The sequence below is a fragment of the Hemicordylus capensis genome, chromosome 1, assembly GCF_027244095.1.
Source record: "Hemicordylus capensis ecotype Gifberg chromosome 1, rHemCap1.1.pri, whole genome shotgun sequence".
Classification (NCBI taxonomy): domain Eukaryota; kingdom Metazoa; phylum Chordata; class Lepidosauria; order Squamata; family Cordylidae; genus Hemicordylus; species Hemicordylus capensis.
The window spans coordinates 380,196,239-380,206,910 of NC_069657.1; positions in this window are offsets into that span (position 1 = coordinate 380,196,239).

The window sequence follows — 10,672 nt, forward strand, 5'->3', positions numbered from 1 at the left end:
CCCAGACAATCTTTTAAAATGAAAATAATAGTTTTCATTAAAAACCCTTTTTAATCTGTGCAGAATTGCAGTGCTTTGTTCTTCAGAAAAGTGTTTTGATTCTGTCAGAAAAGTGTTTTGATTTTTAAAGAAGGGCTTGAGAGTGGAGACTTCCTGTCGTTAAACCTGACTATAGCTATCAGCAGCATATACTTCATATACTCAGGAATTTATATGCTCAGCTTCATATACTCAGGAATTATTTGCTCGTTGCCAAGATTTAGTTTGGGGGTTCAGGATTAGGCCATATGTTACTTATTTATGAAGACAATTTTAAAGGTGGGGGGGGGGGGGAAGCTGTAAAATCTTTTATATCTTCCTAACCTGCATCTGTTCATTAATAAAATTCTTATTTATTATCAGCTTCCTCCACATGCCACTTATAAATGCCTGAATTTTAATTTATCCATGTCCTGATGGCAAGGAAATCACTACCCCCAGAACATCCTTTAATATCTGAAGTGTGTTCAGAGGAACAGCTGTACTTGGCAAAACAGCTTCATGGAAAATAAAAAATAGACTCGGTTTCTCTCCCCTACAAGAGTGAGCACAGAGGGATTTGGCTTTGTTTGCTGGAGCATTTCCAGATGGGGCTTATGGCTCACGTATCCTCCAGAATGGAGGGTATATGTTCACATATTGGCCAGATTTACCCTGAAGTCCCTGCGAGCTACTGGGGAGCACTCCAGACATGATTTGGGTTTTTCATTGCTCGTTAGAGCATAGCCCGATAGATGTCCAGGGTAAAAAATCCACTTTTTGTGTCAGGTTTTGGGGGCAAACTTGAACTCGCAGGAAAGCCTGCTGTCTGGAGATGTTCCTGCTGCTGTTTCCAAGAATTGCTAAATGAACTAATTACCAGTAACAATCTTGCCACTGAGCGAAGCATTCTTTAGCATATTTTCTTGCTCAAGAATGGAGAGCTGCTCTTCTGGTATGGAGTGGAGGAGAGCTGGTCTTGTGGTAGCAAGCATCAATTGCCCCCTTTGCTAAGCAGGGTCTACCCTGGTTGCATTTGAATGGGAGACTACATGTGTGAGCACTGTGAGATATTTCTCTTAGGGGATGGGGCTGCTCTGGGAAGAACACCTGCCTGCCTGCCTGCTTGCTTGCTTGCTTGCTAGCTTGCTTGCTTGCTTGCATGCAGAAGGTTCCAAGTTCCCTCTCTAGCATCTCCAATATAGGGCTGAGATAAACACTTGCCTGCAACCTTGGAGAAGCCGCTGCCAGTCTGGGTAAACAATAGTGAGCTAGATGTACTAATGGTCTGACTTGGTAGAAGGCAGCTTCCTATGTTTAAGGTTGCTATGTCCCCCAGATTTTCAGGTATTTACCATATTTTAAGCATGTTTCTCAGTGCTCGGCAGGGGCGTAGCAAGGTTGTAGTGGGCCCAGAGACAAGATTTTAAAATGCCTCCCCCTCACTGAAGCTCAGCTCATGAAGTAAAGAAAGATTTTGTAAATTGTGAATGATGCAAGTCATCTAATGGTACTAGAGAAAGACATGCTGTTCTGGTAGCTCCAGGTCTTAACATTCATATCAATTTTGGAGGATGAATACAACTGAAGGAAGCCCGGATGGGTGGGCAGCTGGAGGAGTCAGTCATGTGACTTTCCTCTGGGGGGCCTCCCAAGGCAGCGGGCCCCCAGACAACTGTCTCCCCTTGCCCTATAATAGTTACGCCCCTGCATCAAGGTGCAGCTAGTGGGTAAAGTCTGCCGGTTTCTTGCAAATCAAAGGGCAAAGCCAAAAGCATTTGCATTTTAAGCATGTTTCCCAGTGCCAGGTTAGCCCATTAGCTTGCCCACATTCCCAGCTCTCTCTTTTTTAAGCTAAGCTCTAGCGCCAGGAGTCGACACCGACTCGATGGCACACTTTACCTTTACCTAGACCTTGTAGAAGTGGAGTTAAAGAGCGATACTTGTGAACATGCCGCTGGGTGGCGGGGTGGCAGGAGGCATCTGTAAGGGAAAAGGAAGTCGCTGCTTACGTCCTCAACGTGCCACCCAGCAGCCCCTGCGGCGGGGAATTGCCACCACCACTCACCTGGCTGCTGGCAGGGGCTCGGCTCAGTTTACCCCAGGTGAGTGGTGGTGGTGATTCCCCACCTCAGGAGCTGCTGGGTGGCACGTTGTGGACATAAGCAGCTACTTTCTTTTCCCTTAAAGATGCCTCCCGCCGCCGCCCCCAGCGGCGCATTCACTAGCCGCTACTGTCTGTGGTCACTATTCTGTTCAACCGCTGGACTCAGAGAAAGGCAGCTGAAGCACAGGAGGCGGGCAAGGAGAGGTTCAAAACAAGTAATCTCTCTGAGGAATGTTGCCCTCGTTTCTTGTCAGCAGGGGATCACTATAGGACAGTTAAGATGATAGCTTGATTTTGGTGTAAAGCACTGCCCATCTGTGTATTGTAATGTTTAAGTTTCTGGCTTTATAGTGCAATTCATTCTATGTATGTCTACTTAGAAGTAAGTGCCACTGGTTTCAATCAGATTTTCTCCCAAGTAAGTATGTATAGGAGTGCAGCCTTAACTGAGGAGTTCAGTGTATGTTTTGTTCTATTGCTCTATTAATATCTCACACTTAGTGTAGTCCATTTATTTTCTATAGATTTTTTTGTGTTTTTTTACACATTTTGCTTTAAGCCACCATGAATTCTCCCTGCCCCCTGCTCTTTCCAGCCTACACTAGTATTCTAAATCAAAAGGTGTTACATTGTATGTACTTATCTCAGGATGTAAACAGTGACCATGACAAGGCTCAAGCATGAAAGCCTTAATCCCTGCAGCCAGTTTTGTAGGGTTAATTGTAGAATTTAGTGGTGATGAAAATGCACTCAGCATGAGTTTTGATTTGGTATCTTCATCATTCTTATCTAGCATCTTTACCTTCAGCAATAAATAGCATATTTAAATTAGCATATTTAAAACCAATAAATAGCATATTTATTTACCAATAAATAACATATTTAGATATTGGAAAATGGCATGGGGCGGTAGTCTGCACTTGGTAAGGAATTCATGACAACCCTACACACAGCTAATTAGGCAAGATTAAAAACAGAACTTCTATATTAGGAAGTGTTGGGATATAAAGTCTGGGTATTTAACATTCAGGTAAATGTTTGGGTAAAGAGATCCTCCCCAATGATTGTTGGTAGATAACCAGAGCAAATACAAGTCAACAGAGTAAATACAAATAGATATAATTTGCATATTATGCATAATTTGCATAATATGCAACTTATTTGCAAGCTAATACGCATAGCATGAAAATTAGAGTGCCTGGAATTGAAAAGCTTGAATATGACAACCCTACCTATGTTCTTATGTTCCTTTCTCTTTGTTTTGAATTTCAAATATTATGTTTATTTTCATTTTACTTGGTAACTGTATTTGTATTTTAATTCCTACTCTTTGTTAGCTGTTTTGGGTTTTCTGTTCTGAACAGAACTTTCTGGCTTTTTAAAAAAGGATGACCCAAACCAGCAAATGTAACAATCTCTTTTTCTCCCAGTTTTCCTGTGTGTGCAGTGCTTATAGCAATAGCAATAGCAATAGCACTTACATTTATATAACGCTCTATAGCCGGAGCTCTCTAAGCGGTTTACAATGATTTAGCATATTGCCCCCAACATTCTGGGTACTCATTTTACCAACCTCAGAAGGATGGAAGGCTGAGTCAACCTTGAGCCCCTGGTCAGGATTGAACTTGTAACCTTCTGGTTACAGGGCGGCAGTTTTTTACGACTGCGCCACCAGGGGCTCTGGTGGTGATGGTGGATTCATATCTTGATTCTAAGAAAGATTACAGAACAGATAGAAAATTGCATAGTAGCCTGCTGGAGGTTTTGTACTGGATTATCACGTTACGAGATGCTCAAGGAAGAAGATTCAGTGAATGGTTTGCTCTCTGGAAGGTATATACTGTGTGTGTGTATGTATGTATGTAGTCGGAGACATTAATCTCTCCGGTCTGAGTTGGCCTTGTAAGCCTTGGTAGCAGTTGCTTCTGAGGATCCCAATACATGGGCACATAATGAGGACATTCACACAATCAAAAACTTTTTCCTACCCATGTTTGGGAGCTGTGTGTTCTCCCAGGTTTCAGTTGTGTTGAAGCAAGGTAGGAGGAAAACCTGGGTAGAAGTGATTGTGTGGAAGAGAGGTAGGAGGAAAAGCTTCTCCGGTTTCCCTCCTACCTTGCTACCACACAACCAAAAACTGGGAGCACACACAGCTCCCAAGCCCAGGTAGAACACAGTTTTTGATAGTGTGAATGATCCAGGAGCAGCAGGTCGGTGGGGGGGGGCAGCGTGAGGCTCCTTTAAGCACAAATTAATAGGTGCTTACCTCCATTCTGGCTGTAGCTGCAAACTACTCTGAGCAGCAACGCTCTGCCTGGCACTCTCTTTGGTGGCAGATCAGCTCCACAACTAATCTGGCTTCCATGGAGCCCATCCCCCACTGGTGGGTGGCCAGATGAGTGGCAGAGCCAATCCGCTGCCTCAGAGAGTGCCGGGCAGCATGCTGCTGCTCAAAGTAGTTTGCAGCTGCAGCCAGAGTGGAGGTAAGCACCTAGTAATTTGTGCTTAAAGGTGCCTTTCACCACCCCTTCCAGTGGTGCCTGCACTGGCCGCTCCTGGAAGGACCTTAATATATTTTACCTCCTGCTTGCTGCTATCACAAGGAAACTGATATATGCACTTCTAAAAATAGTAATTAATTAGTAATTTACTAGCACAGTAGCTTTCAGCTTTCTAGATTAGTTTGTTTAGGACTGCACCCCTACACCAGTTGACTGCTGTTGGTTCTTCTCAGTGGCTGGTCATTATTTTGAATCCTGATTCAATGCAGAGAGTAGTAAGAAGTGCATTGTTTTGTTGTTCTTTTCAAATGACTTTATTTTCTCCGCATTTCTGATTTGACTGCAATTTCAACTTCATATTTCTCTGAATGGGCTCCAACCAAACAGGAAAAGCCTATGTCTTTGGGAACCTTTGACACTGTCAAAAAACTACAATGCAATACACAACATGTATACAAGGAATACAACATAATTACATCATCACTGATTGTTGCTGTGAAATGTGGCTATTAGGTTGTATCTGGTATACAGAATGGGTGCGTTCTTATCATCTGTTTGCTGCTGAAACCTGGGAGGAGGAGGTGTGCGTGCATCCGTGAATCTCGGCTGAAGCAATCATGTGATATTTTTAAAAATGGTGGATCTTGGTGTGGTGCCGAGCCAACATTTAACCACCGTAGATCAGATCTAAGATTCACAGTCATGGTTAAATGTTGGTTCAGCACCACACCATACTGTGATCCACTCTGTTTTTACATGGCACATGATAACTCCAGCTGAGTTTCACAGGAGTGTGCACGCGTCCTCCTTCTGACTTCAGTGGCAAACATATTCTGGGAATCTGCCCAATGAATGTTCTTTCACTGGAAAAAGCAACTATATGAGAAATTAGAATTGTTGTCTGTGGAGCTGTGCCCACACTACAGCCACTGAATCTTTACTACTACTACTACTACTACTACTACTACTACTACGGATATTTATATACCACTCTTCAACCAAAGTTCTTCAAGCGGTTTACACAGAAAAAACAAACACATGAATAAGATGGTCCCCTGACTCCAAAGGGCTCACAATCTAAAAAGAAACATAAGGTAAGCACCAGCGACAGCCACTGGAGGGATGCTGTACTGGGGTTGCGTAGGGCCAGTTGCTCTCCCCGTGCTAAATATAAGAGAATCACCACTTTAACAGGTGTCTCTTTGCTCAGTTAGCAGGGGCTAATGAAGTATGAAGACATATTTAGTGTGAAGTATGATACATATTCTAACTTCTGTATCCAAAATGGATTCTCAGAAATGACTCTAGCATAAAGGAGGTACAGAAGAGAGAGAGAGATCTAGCAAAGGGCCCACTCTAGTACCTGCTGCTAAGGAGATAGTTCCAGCTAGGCCAAGGAGAATTAAGAGAGCGAAAGGAGAAAAAGGAGGTTGGCAGTCCACATCCATCTCAGCTTGAGAGCACGACAAGTCAAACTGCTCTGGAAGTGCAATGGAACACAGGAAGCTGCCTCATACAGCGTCAGATCATTGGTCCATCTAGCTCAGTATTGCCTACACTAACTGACAGTGGCCAAGGTTTCAGGCAGGAGTCTTTCCTAGTCCTGCATGGATATTCCAGGGAATCTATCTAGGACTTCCTTCATGCAAAGCTGATGCTCTGTAACTGAGCTACCAGCTGCCGTAGCTAACTTAGCTGAGAAAGAAATGGAGTAAGGCCAAGTCCTACAATGAGTAGCACAGGTATGAGGAGATGAAACCATTCTGGCATAGTTCAGGGGTAGCCCAAGGTACTGTGGTACCCGAGATGTGGCAATAAATGCTGCCTAGCCCCATGACCTTGGTGCGGGCCGGAAAAGTGGTGCAGGGTCAAGGAGGCGGGAAGGTTGCCAGCAGCCTCCTCTTCTCTCCTTGTGCTTCTTCAGGTCGGTCCTGAAGAGCTGTTCTGATGGCAGCAGCCAGGGCAGGGGGTGCATCTTGCTGCCCTAATAATTTGCTTCCCGAGGTGACTGCCTCGCCTCGCCTCATGGAAGGCCACTCCTAGTGCAGTTCACAGAGTGTAGCCATGAAGTTCATGCTCATCCCTAAACTGAGTGACCCAGTCACTATTTTTCACCCAAGATACATCACTGGAATTCTCAGAAATGACTCTGACATAAGGGAGGTACAGGAGAGAGAGAGAGAGAGAGAGAGAGAGAGAGAGAGAGAGAGAGATCTAGCAAAGGGTCCACTCTAGTATCTGCTGCTAAGGAGATAGATTGGGAGGATTAAATGTGTGAGGGGACTGATTTTGTGCTGCTTGGAGGAAGGGGAGGTAAAAATTGGATAAAGAAACCTGCTTCTTGCCCCTTTTAGCCACCCAGTCACCACACCCTAATTTTTAGGCTCCAATTGTAGCCAGGCACCTGGATTTTTGCACCCTTGACATATGCACAAAATCTTCCAGGCAATCCATTTGAATGTGTGTGGTGCTTGAGGTATGTGTGAGCCCGCCCTGGGCACAGAAATGGCTAATTCTGGAACGTCAGTCTAACTCCTGCTAACTGGGCAAAGAGACACCTTTTAAAGTGGTGGTTTTCTCATACGTAGCAGGCACATTGTTACTCAGCCCCAGCAGCACAGTCTTTCTCCAGCGGCTGTTGCCAGTTTACGCCTTTTGGAATGTGACCCCTTTGAGAACAGGGGATCATCCTCTTTATTATTATTTTTCCTCATTGAGAGTTTTTCTGTTGAAAAGCAGTATATATGTAATAATAATGAATAACAGTTGCAAAACCACTGCAATATGCACTACCTCAGAGGATCCTGTGGAGAAAGTGGAAACAAGGGTGAGCCACGTGTCTGCTTTTTTGTACTTCCAGTGACATGACCAAAGAAGAAGGACCGGCATTATGATGGTGAGATCCAAACCTGGACACAAGCTGTGAGGGCATCGGTAAAGAAGTCATTGCACTGTAGAGGATGCCTCAGTCACGGGCAGTGGCAACCCACACCAGAAAGGCTTCCATTGCCATTTCTGCCATTTCTAACATTGCCTTAGCAGCTTAACCTGCAGGCTATTACTAGGGGCAAGATTTACAGCCTCATTCAGGGCATTGCCATGTTTAATCGGCTTTGGAAGAGCTGCCTGTGTGAGAGAACAGCCAGGAAAGGTTAGGCATCTGACATTTTAAGAGGCAGTAAATAACAAAATTTGATAATGCCATGGAGCTGGCACATTCTCTAGAGGCAATGTCCAGGGGGAAAAGAAGAAGAAGAAGATGCTAGAAGCAGCACTGGTAGAAGAAAATATTTTCCAAATAATAATTTCAGGAAAGACTTGATTTGGGAAGGATTGCACAAATGGCTCATGTGCCCGAACCTGAATTTTCCTCCCCAACCCTGGTAAGCCATTCCATCCCATATACACAGACAAAAGGGATCATATACAGAATGTTCAGAGAGCTGCTACCCCACTAAAAAGTAGCTGTGGTGCAGCATTTTAATAGTATGGTATCGCTCTGCATGTTGCTAGAAATTGTACCCTCACGTGTGCCTCTGTGGGACAGTTCACAAATGCATGCTCATCACTTGACTGAGGAGGGATGGTGAAGCATCCTCTGGGAGGAAGATCATTGACCAGTGGGGTGTGGGGGGAGAAGGAGGAGCTGGTGTTGCCCATCCCCCTTCCCCTTCCCCACCAGTGAATGAGGTAGGGGTGGGGGAGAGATGTGGCAGCAAATACTTTTCGTACAGTGGTTACACAAAAAACCCAAACCTTAATCATCCTCCTGAAGTCACACAGATTTCAGCCTGACTTGGCAGTCTGCACAGAAATCCTCCACAGGTTATAACCTCAGCTGATATGGCTCCGTCTTCATGACACTCTCTAGCACTGACAGGGGTGGAGCCCCCATTGGGTGAATGGGTTCAAAGAACCCGGGCCGCTGCCCCCAGGGGGCATGCTTCGCAGCCCCAGACACACAACCCACGTCTGACACTGGATGTGGTGTGTGTGTGTGTGTGTGTGTGATTTTGCTCCCAAATGGGATAGTGTGGTCCACACTGCATTGGCAGCGTGGCTAGAGTGACTCTCCCTGCCTTTTAAAGGGCTTTTAAAGGCAGGGAGAGCCGCTCCTGGCCTCGCGGCCAATGCAATGGGGCCAATCTCTGTCCCAAATGGGGCTGTGTGGCCCTGTTTGGGAGGGAGACCACACCCCTGCATCTGATGTCAGACACGGGGGGCATGGCTAGCCAGCACCTGCATCTGACATCACACACGGGGCGGGGCCAGGGGGCCACGGTGGTGGCTGAACATGGACCGCTGCCAGCCTTCCTTCCCCACTGAGCACTGACACTATTGAAGCACTGGTGCTGTGATATTGCAGGCACTACAGAGGAGAAGTGATTTTCTTCTTCCTCTGAAGCCCATTGTGACTCCTGAAAATATGTCCCTAAGGGCTGTGCACCTCTCAGGAACCTATTTTCAGGAGTCACAGTTGGCTTCAGGGGGAAGAACATATTGGCTAAAATCTGTCCTCCTCTGTAGTGCACTCAGCATCGCAGCACCAATGCTTCATTGGCCTGGATGTCAGCTGCTGTTTAGATAGGATTGCCAACTCTGACTTCAGCAATTTCTGGAGCTTTCCCTCGCCCCAATATTTTTCACAACATCAAGCCACTAAAATCTCCAGGGTTGCTTTTAATAGTCACCTGAAGATTGATGTCAGTTCCTGGAGATTCCAGGGCAATCCTGGATAGTTGGCAACTCTATGTCTGGATCTAATGGTGTATACATGAGACATTTAAATTTCAAAATGTGAATATGCTGAATGCGACAAATATTTATATACCGCTTTTCAACAAAAGTTCCCAAAATGGTTTACATAGATATAAATAGATAAATAAGATGGCCCCCGTCCCAAAGGGCTCACAATCTTAAAAAGAAACACAAAATAGTCACCAGCAACAGCCACTGGAGGGATGCTGTGCTGGAGATGGATAGGGCTGTTGCTCTCCCCCTGCTAAATAAAGAGAACCACCACTTTTAAAAGGTGCCTCTTTGCTCAGTTAGCAGGGGATTCAGTAGATAGTTTCACCTCAAGTAAGCTTTCTCATCATCTAGTTGCTATGCGATCAACAAGTACACAAGGCACAGAAAAAGGCCTGGATTGGTCCACTGTTTGGTCAACCTGGGACCCATCTTGGCCAAATGAACATGTTCTGTTTAAAACAAAAACAAAAACAACACCATAGCTAACTGGCTTCTGTAATTCGCATACTGCATCTGCTTCAAAAGCAGAGGTTCCAGGTGGAGCAGATGGTATGATGAAATTCCTTTTTCATAAATAAGCATATTTTAATTTAGTGCTGGCAATAAAAATAACGTTAGTCAGGTTATCTTAGTATATTCCAACTGCTGTAACTAGGGGCAGAAACATTTAAAAAGAGATTATATTGTGCATTTTCATGTGTTTCATGTGTGCTGCAAACAGCTTCACTCTCCGCTAACAGTGTGAAATGCCCTCAGGTGCCCCAGCATGCGAGCAACCCCACTGCACCCCAACCAAGATTAAGGAAGCACTATTTGCACACGAGTGGGACCCCAGAAAAGCTGTGCCCAGCCAGCAGCACACAGTTCTTACGTTCCACCCCAAATTGTTTCAGTTTGCCCTGCAGCAGAGCTGGCACTTCACAACCCAGACCCTCAGGGACTTCTCTGTTAAAATACTTTGATTCTGAAATGCCATGACAACAATCCGATACTCCTTAAAGCAGAGGATACTTATGGCTGGCTCATCCACAGCTGTTCATCACTTGATGAACTCGTCACTGCAGTGATGAGTTCATTCTTTATTAGTGCAACAGCAGTGTGAGAATGAGGCATCACCAGTCAAGCAGTGCAGATGTTTCACCTCACTTAATGACAAGCACAATGTTGTCAATGAAGTCAGTCCACACAGCCAGAGCCAACCTCTAATAGATGTATACTCCATGCATTGATCTACCACTTTAAAAAAAATCCATCTAAGCTAGAGATAACTGATATAACTTCTTGGTATGTTGTA